This window comes from Crocodylus porosus, unplaced genomic scaffold (assembly GCF_001723895.1).
Source record: "Crocodylus porosus isolate Cpor-Errol unplaced genomic scaffold, CroPor_comp1, whole genome shotgun sequence".
Lineage (NCBI taxonomy): Eukaryota > Metazoa > Chordata > Crocodylia > Crocodylidae > Crocodylus > Crocodylus porosus.
Genome location: NW_017728906.1, coordinates 184,048,417 through 184,063,977, shown reverse-complemented (window position 1 = coordinate 184,063,977; position 15,561 = coordinate 184,048,417). Strand labels below are relative to the sequence as shown.

The 15,561-nt window shown below is 41.4% G+C and overlaps 1 protein-coding gene across 1 annotated transcript in view; it reads right to left on the bottom strand.

The window, feature by feature from the left end:
* Positions 1–15,561, bottom strand: part of MAML2 (mastermind like transcriptional coactivator 2) — an 89,215-nt gene that overhangs the window by 33,043 nt on the left and 40,611 nt on the right. The gene's annotated exons all lie outside the window — the stretch shown is intronic.

Genomic DNA, 15,561 nt, shown 5'->3' with positions numbered 1-15,561 from the left:
GATGAAAGACTGATGCAAAGTACCCATTTAATAGGTTGGCTTTTTCCTGGGCGTCAGTTGTGAGTTGCCCCATCTGGTTCAGCAGGGGTCCAATGTTGCCCATTCTTGCCACTACAACAGTAATTTAATCCCAAGCTCACAGAACTCAACAGGAATTTAAATAAGTCTGACTGAACATATCCTTGATTTTCCACCAGTCATAGGGCTATACTAATACTGCCTTTCTCCAATCCCTCAGTTGTCTTGTCAACTGAATCCCCATGCTATTATTATTACCATTACTATTATTATTTTCCCTTCACCACCCAGGATGCTAGGAGAAAACCAATCAGTAATGAGATCATAACTTAGACACAAGCATAGAATCAAAGAATAGGGCAGGAAGGGATCTCAGGAGGTCATCTAGTCTAACCTTCCTGCTCAAGCCAGGATTGTCTCTGCCTAAACCAAGTGAATCAAGACATCAGTGAATTTAGCATATTGCTACTATTAATATATACCTTAAGGCCCCAACTGAGACAGGAACCTAGTGTCCTGGTCCCTGCACATGCAATGGATTATTTTTAGTGCTAAGTTTGATGAAATAATATATATTGACATTAGTCTTGGTGACTTTTGATATGTATATTCTAATTGCATTATTAATTCTTCCTTTTACTTTATTGCAAATACTGTAATTCCTGTATATCCATGAGTGGCTGGTGTGTAAGCAATTATTTAATGATTTTGAAATACCATCTGCCAGTGGCAACATCTGACTTTTTTCCCCTCTGGTTATTATAGCTCTTAGACTTCAGGCACTGCTATAGATCTGTTGAACCCAGCAGATCCATCCTGTGGAATTTGACCTTACATTTAGAACACTAGCTAGATTTGTTCCTGAACTGGAATGGGCAGCCAATGTGCTAGGGAGCTTTGCCAAAGCACTAATTTTGTTCAATTACCTGATGCATTCTGGGAGATTTTTACCCACAAGCAAAACTTTAGCCTGTTTCTCTTCACAGTAAATGATGCCTCAGCAGAAATTTCCTGCCTTGCAGTTTTCCTGATTTCTTTAAAGCTGTTCTTGAGTCAATGACACACCTATGTTACAACAAAACTTTCTGCGTTAAACATCCTTGATTATTAACAGCTTTGGCCCATCTAATGTTATCTACAACTTTACTCTGAGGAGGGGTGTCCCTGCCATTCTCTCAGGTCTACAGGTAAGTTAACAAAATGTCTGCTTGAAGTGACTGTACGGAACTAGGAGCACAACCCAAGGCTCTTCACCCAGCACTCCTTCCCTCTGGCATGCTGGCTTTCAGAATGAAGGTGTCAAATTTTGTGCTTGGCTCCACTAGATCACAGTCCTCTTCCAGAATCAGGGATAAAATCCAAGGATCCTGATATTCAATATTCCAACATTGCTTAAGAAATATTTGCTGAAACATCCCTTAAAGTTACTGAAGGGAAACTTAAGAATTTTAACATGCCAAGTAACTCAGTCTTCTAGGGATAGTAATATGCCACTGTCACCATCAGCATGTACATCCTGACTTTTGACTCTGCTGATGAAACCAACGAGGAATTCTATGCCAACCTTGACCAAGTCCTTTCTGACATTCCAGAGGAAGACAGACTTATCCTTCTTGGTGATTTCAATGCCAGAGCTGGAAGGGGCTCGAATCTCTGGAATGGAACCATTGGCAAAGAAGGACTAGGAAAGATCAACTCCAGTGGTATCCTCTTCTTGACCAAATGCACAGAATATGGACTTACCATCACCAAGACCTTGTTCTGCCAGAAAAACAGGCATAAGACATCATGGCAACACCCATGATCTAAGCTTTGGCACCTGATTGACTACATCATTGTTCACACCTGAGATTACAAAGATGTTTGCATCACCCAAGCTGTGTTAAGAGCTGATGATTGCTGGATCAATCACTGACTCATCTGCTCAGTTATGTCAGTTAAACTGGCTCCCAAATGACAGCTTGCAGCAAAGACAAGTCCGACAGAAGATAGATGTCAAAAGGCTCAAGGACCCAATCAAGAAAGACCTCTTTCAGCAGTGCCTCAACAAAAAACTAGCAAATTACAATCAAGAACAATGGGAGAATGTTGGCACTTGGACTGTCTATCTGGACACATCATGACTGGTTTGATGAGAATGACCAGAAGATCCAAGAGTTGGTCAATCACAAGTGCAAGACCTTTTATGTTTGGCAGAACAACATCAATTCCAAGCAAAAGAAATTGATTCACTAACAAGCTGAGGCAGAGGTCCAAAGGAGGAACAGATGATGGAAAGACAAGGCAAAGGAGATTCAACATGTTGCTTATGCATGGTTTCTTTAGTACCACCAAAGCCACCTATGGTCCAAGCATTGAGGGACCAAACACCTTGAGACCTAAGGATGAAGGAGACCTAATCAAGGGTGCCATCAACATCTGTTGGAAGGAGCATTTTGAAGACCCTCTCAATCGAGACTCTGTCGTTGACAAGAGTTTTCTCAACTCCATCCTGTAATACCCAGTCAGAAACAATCTCAGAATCCCTTCAACCCCTGAAGCCATCAAACAGATGAAGAAAGACAAAGCACCGGGAGCTGATGGAATCGCTGCCAAAATCTTTAAGCGGGGGGAGAGGAACTCACATCATAGCTCCATGACTTCACCTTAAGGATTTAGAATGATGAAGAAATCCCAAATGAACTCAGGGTCACCGTGATTGTGACAGTCTTCAAGAAAGGAGACAAACATGACTGTAGAAATTACAGAGGGATCACCTTGTTGTCCACCACAGGAAAGATCGTTGTGAGAACCCTCCTGAACCATTTCCTTCTACTTGCTGAAGAGCTCCTTCCAGAATCTCAGTGTGGGTCTAGGGCATCAAGAAGCACAACTAACATGATTTTCACAGCTTGCCAGCTGCAGAAAAAATACTGGGAACAACATAAACCTCTCTACATGGCATTCTTTGACCTCACGAAAGGCTTTAACTCTGTCAACAGAGAAGCAATCTGGAGGATCTTTCTGAAGTATGGATGCCCACTGAAATTTGTCACCATTCTTTGCTTGCTCCATGATGGTATGTGAACAGTGGTTCTCAACAATGGATCTATCACAGATCCCTTTGACATTGAGACAGGCATCCTCTGGCAAACAAACGCCACAAGCACTGAGGCAATAACCATAGAATCGTAGAAAATTAAGGTTGGAAGGGACCTCAAGAGTTCATGTAGTGCAACCCCCTGTTCAAAGTAGGACTATCCCCAATGATATCATCCCAGCCAAGGCTTTGTCTAGCCGGGTCTTAAAGAGTTCCAAGATTGGAGATTCTATAACCTCTCCTCCGTTGGGAGATTCCACAACAGGAGGAATTGGAAGTCCTAGTACAGTTGAGGAATTATTATGTAATTGGGATTGCAGTGGTAACAATTCTTTGATTCAAGGATGATTTCTACCATGGTTTGTTGATGGGTCTTGAGATGGTTTATGAATCTAATCCTTGAACCACAGAGTTGTCTACAGAAGTTCCAGGTGTTTCTGCAGGGAAGGGTAGGCTGCAGGCTGGTATTCCTCTGTTTTTTCTTCCTCTGCTCTCCTCTGCTTTGAGGGCCAGACCTTCACCACAAAATGAGCAGCCACTGGGTTTTGGTTACAGTACCACTGGAGTTAGTCAGCAACTAGGTCGTCCCAACACTTGATGTCAGCATCCATTTTCTTGAGGCATGCCTTCAATGTGTCCTTATAGTGTTTCCTCTGGGCACCATGAGACCTCAGGCTGCAACTAAGCTGGGAGTAGAACACTTGTTTTGGAAGTTGAGAATCAGGCATCCACACACAATGTCCAGTTCAGTGAAGTTGGTGCTTGAGGATCACATACTCAATGCTGGTAACAGTGGCTTCAGTAAGGACACTGGCACCTGTATGGTGATCTTCCCATTTGGTGTAGAGAATTTTTGGGGGGCATCATTAGCAATACCTCTCCAAGGTCACCCATGTTTCTCATCTCTAGAGGAGAGTGAGGATGATGACTGCTTTGCAGACATGGATCTTTATGTCTTTCCGGAGACTGCGATGAATAAAGACACAGGGAAGCAATTTTCCGAAGGAGGAACTTGTACACTGGATCCCATGCTGGATCTCTGCATCAGTGTTTACTCTCTAAGAGAGATGGCTACTGAGGTAGGGTAAGTGCTTGTCTAACTCAAAGGTCTTTCCCTGAATGGTAATTTGAGTAGGGGTATCACATTCATGGCTGGGAGCAGGCTGATAGAGCACTTTAGTTTTTTCGATGTTGTGAGAAAGGCCCAAAGTTTGGTAGGCTTATCCGAAAAGATCCAGCTTGGTCTGGATGTTTCCCTCAGTGTGTGTAAGGATGGCTCAGTCATGGCTTACTGAAGGTCAAAGATGGCTATTTTGAGTACTTTAGTCTATGACAAAAAATGACCCAGATTGAACAGCCTTCCATCCATTTGGTACTCACTGTCAACTTCAGAAGGAAGGTGGTCCTTAGTGATAGCCAGGATGACTGTCAGAAAAATAGAGAATAGAGTTGGGGCAATAATTGGGTTTGCACAGACATGGCGGGATAGTTCCCATGAATGGAGTACAGTCATGGATAAGTATAACTTGTTCAGGAAGGGTAGGCAAGCAGAAAAAGGTGGTGGTGTTGCTCTATTTATAAAGGTGATGTACACATGTTCTGAAGTGCAGTACAAAGTGGAAGGTAGGTCTATTGAAAGCTTTTGGGTAAAGGTCAGATGGGAAAGAAGGGAAGGGGATATTACAGTGGGTGTCTGCTATAGGCCATCAAACCAGGAGAAGGGGGATGAGGCCTTCTTTAAACAACTGACAGAAGCTTTCAAATCACAGGACTGGTTCTCATGGAGGACTTTAATTAATGGGGCATCTGCTGGGAGGGAAACATAGCAGTGCATAAGCAATCCAGCAAATTTCTGGAGTATGTCAAGGATAACTTTTAGATACAGATGGTAGACAAGCCAACCATGAAGGAAGCTTTTCTTGACTTGCTGTTCACAGATAGGGAGGAATTGGTTGAGAAAGTGAAGGTAGAAGATAACTTGGGTGACAGCAATCACAAAATGAAAGGGGAGGAGAGCAGCAGAATAGACATTTGACTTCAGACAAGTAGAGTTAAATAAACTCAGGGAACTGGTAGGAAGGATGCCTTGAGAGGTGAGACAGGGGGAAAAAAAGAGTCTAGGACAGCTGGCTGTACTTTAAAGGAGGCCCTTTTAAGGGTATCCTGATTTCCAACCTTATTTGATTGATTTCCCACTACGATAAGGAGACAAGTTCTGTGGATGGGGGAATTGCAGTGGATATGATACACCTTGACTCTAGCAAGGCTCTTGACACTGTCTCCCATGACATTCTCATTAACAAACTAAGGAAATACAGACTAAAGTACTATAAGGTGAATACATAATTGATTGGATCATAATACTCAACAAGTAATCATCTATGGCTCAATGTCTAATTGAGAGGAAGAATCATGATAAGAGTCTAGAAATACCTGAAGGGCAATTATAGAGAAGATGGTTATGGGCTTTTCTCTGTGGTCACTGGGGAGAGGAGTAGGAACAACTGATTCAAGTTGCAGCAGAGCAAGTTTAGGTTGGAGATTAGGAGGAACTTTATGACAATGAGGTTGGCCAAACATTGGAACAAGCTATCTAGAGAAGTTGTAGAATTTCACTCCCCGGACATTTTCAAGGGCAGGCTGAAGAGACACTTGCCTGGGATGATTTAGTCAGGGATGATCCTGCTTTGAGAAGGGGGCTGGACTAGGTAACCTTGTCAGGTCTGCTTCAGCCCTACTTTTCTATGATCCTCTGATCCTTTTACCTTGTTCCTTTCTACAGCTGTGTTGACTGGGGATACCCCACAGGAATGACGCTCAATATACGGTTCACAGGCTTGTTCCATCCCACAGAGTCATATCACCCATCCTGTGGGACTCACAATGGGTCTGGAAATTTTGCTGCGAGGAAGTGGGAAGTGGCAACATTAATTGTTCCCACAACCATGGCAATTTATACTGCCAGGGCTCCCCATTACTGAATGCCCAGAACCCTGCAGGCCAAAATGACATAACCCCATGTGCTGGATCATTGTAGTGCACAGGGTCAGACTGGTGCATGAGGTTGTACTACCACCAGATTCGGCACACAGGGGCATGCCAGAGTGCTGAACTGTACCCATAGACCAATCCCACACATTGACCCCAAGCAGGATCCAGCCCTATGCCACTCATCTAGCCTGTGGGGAAGATAGGTATAACATGCATCTGGAGCAGGAATTGAACTCAAGCCTCTGAAACTGCTGTGAGGCACCTTCACGACTTTGTCACTGCCCTTCTCAATGCCAAGTCCACAATGAAACATTCTCTAATGAAGTGTTTTCTCTACCATTCTTACCCTCTTAGGACAAACAGAAGGAGCATCTGCAGAAAGGCTGATGTTGCCTTGTATCAGTTTGCTGAAACTGGTACCTTCTGATGCTGGCAAAATGTAGGTCATCAGGATTCTTAAACTTTTATAGATTAATAAAGAGCTATGTAACATAATGAACATAAACTCAGATGCAGAAAGGCTTTATGTAGTTGGGAAGGATTGGAGAAAAAGGGCTGAGAGCAGTCTAGGATATTGTGAAATAGGAATGATAACATAATGACAGCAAACTATGGGAGAGAGAGCACATCGATTGATGGAACTTGAACAAGTTCCAAAACTAAATGAAGAATATATTCCTACTATTAGTAACTCTTTAAGTAGACAAGAGCAAGTAGTACAAAGGCAGAAATGGATAGAAAAAGAACTATGGAGAGTGCTTAGAAAATCTCATGGAAAGATGACAGCAAATAATAAATGGCTTATCAAAGGAGGATTGCAAAGAGAAACAGAAGTTTAATTGTGGCTGCCCAAGAACAGTCTATGTGTACAAGACAAGTTAAAGTGACGAAAGATGGTAGGAAAGATAAATCTGGAATCTGGGATGGTTGACTGGGCCCCAGAGATTATCAGGTATTGTAGCAGGCTGCACACCTCAGGGGCTGCAGCCCAGCTGAAAGCAGGCAGATAGTAATTACAAGCTTGCCTCAACAGATGGGGTCAGCTGACAACAATAATTGGCTGGCCCCATGGAAGTTAAAAAGCTCCCAGAGAGAGACAGGAGAAAGTGATACAGGAAGGCTGTGTGGCTGGAGGCAGAAGCCTGAGCTAGAGTAATCTCCCTGGGTTAGACAGAAGTGTGAATCTGAGAGTGCACATAACTGAGAGAGAATGAGCAGGTGGGTAGGTGCCTGGACAAGCCCTGAGTACCACACCAGGGTTGCCTCTCTGCCAGGATTTACAGAAAAGACCATGAGTGACGCTGAGAAACTGTGAGATTGCTGGAGGGATTACAGAAGAAGAGGGAAGAGTGCAGGCTAGTGGCTACAACACCAGGGCACTCTCTCCAGGCCTGGGAAAAGACCCTGTGTTATTGGTGTTTGTTTTGCTGATTGTTTACATTGATTCCTGCAGGGATTGAGTTTTCCCTGGGGAGACAAAGACTGTTTGAACAAGCAATCCCCAGCCTGCTAGAGGAATATCATACATGGATATCCCAAACATCTGGAGAGGAGTAGAAAGTAGAAGGATCTGTTCTTTGCTGGAGGTTTCACTGCGCAATCCCTACCCTGTCTTGTGGTGATTCACATGGGTAGCCCCATTGACTGTGGTAATAAACACTCAGAATGTCAGCCAGTGATACGACTCATTTAAGCATTCACTAGTATGGGTTACATTGGCAAAGGTGAGAGATTCTGACTCAAAAGAAGCAACCAGTTTTATCCCAGCCTTGTCCAGAATTGCCTCCCCCTCCTGAAGACAAGATAATCACGGAGAAATTTTATGAGATGTTTGGAGCACTTTTCTCATCACTTTCACTATATGCTGGGGTGTTCAGGGATCAGAAGAAGCAAAAGAACATTTACCAAACCTGCCCGTAGCTACTGACCTCATGAGTCAGTACGATGAAGCTGAAACAGATTGAAAAGGTGGGGAAAGTGGTGAGTACGAGAGAAAGAGAAATGGACCACTAGAGGGTTGCAAGAAAACTGTAACTATTATAGTTTTATAGTGATTAACATTATCTATATGTATCTAAAAAGTTCTTAAAACTATATTGATCAAAATTAAAATATTATCCAGATACATATGTGTTCTTACCTTTTTTTTTGACATAGTCAACAAAGGAGGACTGGAGGGGATGAAAACATTCTGATACAACCATGCTCTTAAAAGATTATATTAATCCTTTATATAGTGCTGGTACATTACAGAAAGAAAAGATTATTTAAATGGAATGTGATTTTTACATATGCAAGTCAGTTTGTTTGTGCACATTTTTTGCTATCCTTTTTTAGAAAAAGGAAAAATTGATGTACTATGATTGCCTAAAAGACTTTAGTATGACATTTATCTTGTTTTCTGAAAAAGGATCTCTCTTTAATAAATACCTTAAGTGCCAAATTTCCTGTTTGGAACAATTGTTTTAGATGGTGGGACTAAGGTATTTCAGATTCCCTTTTTTCTCTGCTCAAATATTAGGAACAAACAAGGTTTTAAGTTTAAAATATGTTGTCACATTCTTTTAATTCCCCCCCCAGTTTTTAAGTGCATTTAACAATGAGATAGTATCAGCTTTTTGATTTGCCCTAGCCCTTGTAAATTCCTTCTACTGACAAATCTATGAAGCAATCAAACTAAGAAAACAAAGATTCATAACTAAGCTATTTTGGAAAAATTTAACTTTTTGGCAAGCATACAGCGTTCAAACACATTAAAAGTAAACAAAACATTCACTTGCATATATCTGCAAATAGCTATCAAATTTTATGATGATAATAAGCCAGCTGTTTTGGAATTCCTCTGATATTCAACATACAGTTTCAGCGTAAGGATTCATTAATATGTTACTTGATACGTTTTGTAGATGAGTAATGCATTTTATTATTTAATATAAAGAAGCATCACAGCATTGGAAAATCACTATTGCTCCTAAATTCTTAATTTGTGTAGGATCCATCTAGCAGTAGGATTAGCTTTACTCCCTGTTCTCTCTGGCCTTAAGTATTATTTTTTGTTTTTGGATATTTGTGGCCACTTAGTGAGGGTGTTTCAGAAGCTAGAGCTCAAAGGTAGCTGAAAAAAGAGAATATGCAAATATAGGTGATAAATTCGAGGGATCTTAGTGACCCCTTGAAGCTCAGTAGTTTCCAGTCCAAATATCAGCCTGGCCTTCCCTAACAGCTGCTAATTATCTGGAGCTGTTGCAAAGCTGGGTGCTGGTGGGGGCAGAAATAACAACCTTGACCTCCACTTGTGTTGTTTTTGGGTAGTCCTTCCCAGTGATTTTGGGAGGAACTGGGAACAGTGCTTGCTGACCTCCTTAGCTACCAGTGGTGTGGAGGGGTGGTTATTTTGCCTGGCTTTCCCCATCCTGTGACAGTCAAAGGGGAAAGCCTCTTCCTAGGTTTCATGCTGCCTCTAGATTTCTCCTTTGACTGATACTGAAACCTCAGTGTCCCAGAATAAATTGGACTCATGGAAACTTTCCCATAGCCTATGGAGTATAAAAATCAAAATATTTTCTTGACCAAGATAAATCAAAACATACTCAAAATTTCAAAGACATGGAACAGAAATCTTATGAGAACTCCTTATCTATCTTCTTTACCATAGTATCTGTACATCTTCAGATCACCTATGCATTCACACTTTGGTACCATATTCACTCAAATATAAACCAAGCCTTTTCCCCTATCCCACATGGGGAAAAGAGCTCCTTGTCTTAAATTTTCACACAAGGAAACCTCACCAAATGCATTGTCTATCATTAAACTTCTGCCAAAAGCAGCATCTGTTCAGTAATGGAAACCAGCTACAAAGTTGAGTAAATACAGCAAGCACTGAAAATGACTATAAAATATAAGGCCCCTATAGGGCAAACACACTGATGGGAACCTACTATAAAGACAGGTTAGTACAACCCATCTCAAGTTAGGCAAAGTGATCCTCGTTCTCCAGCAATTCTCCATTGATTTGAATGGAGGGTGGGTTTGGTCCTCTATTCAGAGTGGGCTGGTAAAGGACTTGCATTTTCCTGATGTTTAGAGTTAGGCCAGTACTCTTGTAGACTGTAAAAACTGTATCGTTTATTTATTTATTTATTTATTTGCAAAAAAAAAAAAAAAAAAGTATAGTTCAGCCTCTTGTTGACTAAGAGCAAGTGTAAGGAGTATCTGAAGTCCCAGACTAAAGCCTGGGATGGAGGATGCTTGCCTGTAGTATACGGCGGCATCTGAACCCCAAGACCTCTGGGCTTGGTCTTGCATGTAGGATGCCTGCCACTGGATTTGAGAGTATCTGAAGTCCTAGGGTGATGGGTCTGGGATGGATGATGCTTGCCATGTGCAGCACCACACATGGTGTTTGGAATGATTGAGTTCTGCCTGCTTAGTTAATATGATTTTTGAAACAACTGAGTTCTGCTTGGTCAATATGACTTGGAACTAATCTGGCTAATTTGACCTGGAATACGAAATCTATTTAAAAAAACAGTTTGCTGCTTAAAAGTAGGTTTATAGAGTACCTGTATTAAAACTTACAGCGGTTTCAAAAGAAGTAAACTGCATGAATTCTGCATAAACTATGTCTACAACTATGTATGCTTATAGTAATTTCCTTATATGCAAGTTACCACATGTATGTTTATTTCTAGATCAGTGTTTTGAAATTTGTTTCTCACTTCCATGTGCTCAGGGAGAGCAGGGACTGACAGTAAGGAAGGGGAAAGGGGCAACAGGGGAAAGATCTTGTGGGGAAGAAAGCAGAGGTCAAGGGGGCTACTTGACCCCCAGATTTATTTTTCCTGCTGTAGCAGTGGGAGAGGGACAAATTCAAGGCAAACTTCCAATGATTAGATTCTATACCTGGAAAATTGTAACAAATTAATACATTTTCCAAATTTAAATCTAATTGTTGGGGGAAGGGTGTCATTTTATGTTTGAATAAATACAGTATACTATCATTTGGATTAACTATTGTTTGTTGATTGTGTCCAGTAGGTTTGATGCTGAAATATGGATGAAGACATGGATCATGGATGCTCAACCTCCAGCCCACGGACTAGATCTCAATGGGAGCAAAGTTAGGCTCATGTTAAATCTTTTAGAAAATCTCACCTTCCAAGATTGTGTGCTCTGATTTTAATTGAGGAGCAAGGATTTCTTAGGGTGATATTTTTTATTGGACCAGCTGCATAGTTGGAACAGTTAGGCAGGTTTTTGAATGCACAGCTTGTTTAACTCCATCCCAACCATGCATCTGGTCCAATAAAAGATACAACCCAAAGAAATCCTTGCCTCTCCGATTTTAATTGTAAGGGTATCACTGTAACCCCTCAACACGGGCAACCCAAATCCAGTTGTATTCTGTATGCCTGGGTTCTATCCGTGTATGCTGGGACAGATCATTTACCTTTCTTCTCTGTCACACAATCAATTCAATTATCCTTGCTACTGTCAACTAATCTGCCTTGAGTTTAATCAGAACTCCTTTTCTAAATGTTACCCATAAATAGTATATAGATGGGTTTCATTGAATATTAAGTTTGGCTTATTTTCCTGCATTTAGCTTGGACAAGATATTCTCTAGCAAATCATATCTAATGTCTGCTTGAGGATTTCTGCTTTGGAAAATAAAATAAAAAGCAGTGTTATATACCTAGTGTCATCACACTAAACAAAGCATTGAAACATACCAATCTCTTAAACTGTGACCATGTAAGCTTCAAAGTGGCACTGAAACTCCAGTGCGTACTAATGGAATCAGAGTGGATTGGAGTGAAGAAACACTTTATAATTTTATTCTTGATACTTTGCTTCCAACTTCTGATACTGTTTTTTATCCTGTAATGGCCCAATCTCTCAAAGTTGTACGTTAGTTTCTCTTTACTCCTGTGACTTCAGTGAAATTACTCACCTGCATAAAGATACTGATGTAACCATTTGCCAGATTTGATCCTATGTTTGGCTGTCCCTATAGAGGAGGTTGATGGCAACTTGAGTTATTGTTTACTAATTTCTCTTCCAAATGACATCTGTGGATTTAAGTTTCCTCCCTCTTGCATTCCCTGTATTTTTAACCTTTCATTCTTCCTTACCACCTTATTTTACTAAGTGTCTCAGATGTTCTACTTACACGTCCCCTTTCTCCCTCATCATGCATTCCTTGATAGCCTCATATGATCCCAAAGAGAAGAGACCCAAGTAAGATAGCATTCTAGTTGTGCAAGAAAAAAACCCCAAGATTCAAGTTGGAGGGCAAATATGTTGTTATGCAGTTCCAAACCCTAAAGAAAGTGAAAAGTAAAATTCAGTCCTTGGTAGTTGCTGCTGACAGGTTGCCTGATAATTAAATTAATCCTCCACATCATTTGGTCACAGAGCATTTCCATTTCTACTCCTGAATTTGATAATGCTTATAATGTCCGCCAGATGGCATCTGCCCCTAGACTTTCACCAAGTTTACTGTGCGTCCGAAGACAACTAATTCCTAATATAACACAACCCCTTATTTTTCTCCTATAAAAGGCATTTTTGTCCATTTTATCTTTTTAGAGAAGAAATTCTATATGAAAATGCAAACAAGAATAAATCTTTACCACTGAATTTATGCACTGCAGTTTGAGCTGTTACGTTTCTCCTTGTGCTCACAGTTACGTCACAGGTTTTCAGAGTTTTATGGAGTTATAAGCAGGTTGGTTCAAGCCTCAAGGAAAACAAGTCTGTAGTTGTGATCAGTTCTCCTTGTGATTTAGTTTATTACAACAGTAATTCTCAAATGGTAAACATTTAAAATGATCAAAAAGCTAACCAAGTCACATGAAAACTACGATGAGAATGGAACGGACTTTACTTCCAAACCCAATTGCCTGAATACTCCTTTTCTAAGGAAGAGGTTAGGAAAGTCAGTTATCATGGAGCAGCATCCTATTAATGAATGAACAAATAAGGCTGAGCTTCATATTGCTTATTTCTTTATGGATGTTGAACTTCCTTTTATTTTATCAGGGATGAAGACATGAGGGTGACTGAATGACTTCTAACATTTAACAACACCTTTGCTCCAGTGCTTTGTAAACTTTACACATGAATACACCAATCCATTTCCAGATGATCCTCGAAGCCTAGTTCTTTTGTAGTTCAAACAAAAGAAAGGAGTGGGGGAAGGGAAAGAGAAAGAGACAGTCAGCCTTTCCAGCCAAGTCCTGAGTATGTTCTGTGATTTCTAAACCAATATAATTATATTGGTGCTAAACAACCTATGAGTGGGTCACTTTAATCATACATTCTCTGATCTCTTAGGCACATACTTCTTTGTGGAAGTCTTTGGAGAGTCTCCACCTCTCCCTTTTCCTACGAGATTCAACAGTAGCTTACCAGATCCTCAGCTGATGTAAACTGACTTAATTCCACTGACTTCAGTGGAAATTGGGATGCCAGTTTACACCAACAATCAATCTACCTCCTAGTCCCTTCACACCCTACCAGCAGTGCCTGTCAAATTAAGGAACAGAAATGTTACTCTCTGTCTGATACAACCAAACACCTTAAACCATCACATGTCAGACGCCAAGCACCATGTCAGATGCCTGCAGTGTATTCTTCATGATCAATCAATGGAATAAAAACAAGTCTTAATAAGAAGGAAAAAAAACTACTATCAATTACATTTGTATAGTGAATACATTTGAGGAAGCCATGATCTCCCTATGGAGAGCAGAAAAGAGGCTAAATTTGTAAAGGAAATTATTCCTGGAATTCTTTGCTCAGCTCTTTCAGCAAGGAGACTGAACCCCATTAACCAGCATTAGTAATCTGATTTATTTTAGAAAACAGCAATCACATAGAAGATGGGAGAAAGAGGAAATGTACACTTTTTCCTGCATAAAGATTTTTTAAAAGCCTGATCATGGGAATTCTGGTTAGTCCTGTCACATTTCTCAAACTTGGCACTTGCATTATCCCATGTAAGAGGCAGCTATGGCTAATCACAAAGAGCTGCTAATAAAGAACATGATTATATTAGAACCATTATTACGGCTCTCTAATTTTTATTCTTAGTGGAAGTTTCAACCAGTGATCTTTTGAATTTCCAGGCAAGCTGTCATATGATAGACACTGGAAAAGTACTGAACATCATGATTTTGGTTGTGGCTTCCATTAATTCCAAATATTCTAAGTGTTTCTTTCTCCCCATTGTCTGAAGGCAAGCAAACAGCCTTTTCTTTAGTAGATGCACTGAGAGGTGCAAGATTGTGCAAACAGTTTTTCACACAGAAGGTTGTTTGGTACAATAAAAAGAAAAAGGAAACACGGCACATGCTTAGAAATCAATGCAATGTAAAAGTCCCTCTATGTAAACAATTTGCCTAAATCAGGGGTTTGCAATGTTTTTGGGCAGAGTGAAAAAAATACCTGCAACCTCAACTTGTAAGATGTTGGCATGCCAGGGTGGGTGATGGCGAAGCTGCAAGGGGCCTGATCCTTGTTGTAGCAGCACAACCCTGGCCCCTTCCTCACTGTCCACCCTGAGGTGCTTGTGCACCCACTGTCAGCAATGAGCCAGGCCAGGGCTCCGCAGACCCCTGTACAGCTGCTTGCAGCCTCCTGGCTGTCTGCCACAGCCAGCCCAGGCTCTCAGCAGGCCCCTGCTGCCACCACAGAGCCTGGGCTGCTCGCAGCAGGCAGCAGGGAAGCTGCAAGCAGCTACACCAGGGTTTGCAGAGCCCCAGCCTGGCTTGTTGCTGGCAGTGGGTGCACTTGTGCCTCAAGGTGAACAGTGGGGAAGGAGCTGCGGCTGCACTGCTACAACAAAGACCGCGCCCCTTGCAGCTCTCCTGCCATCCGCCCCAAGGCACACGTACCAAGCAAAATGCCTTTGCATGCCAAGCTCTGGCACATATGCTGTGGATTGCTTATCCCTGACCTAAATGCCAACCAGAAGGGCAGACTGGGGAGGCAGGGTAAGTCAAGAATGGCTACAGAATGCTATGAAATGTTACTTGTATTAAGAAACGCAGAGAAAAAACTTGAGCCAAGTGCTGTTTCCTTGAAATCTGAGTGTAGGATGGCAGTGCATATGATCTTTACTCCACTTTTCAACCAAAGTGGAGAGCAAAACGTTACAAGCCTCGCTTTGCAGTGACAAAAAGGAATGCCAAAACGTAGGTGCTTCAGGTGGCGAAGGAGAAGTCCTTCTTTCCTTTTTGTGCCCTTGTCTTTGTGACAAGGTATTTAACAGAATTTGCAAATTCAATGAAATCTGACATGGCTCCGCCATGAAGGAAAAGTAGCATTTACTGATATTGTACATTAAGCATCATAGAGCCCCTATCATCCCAGCCAAGTCTCACAGACTCTCCCAGTCTCCTAGACTGGAGAAGGAGAAGGATGAATGCTTCCCAGCCCAACTGTCACTGGAAATTCAATAGGAC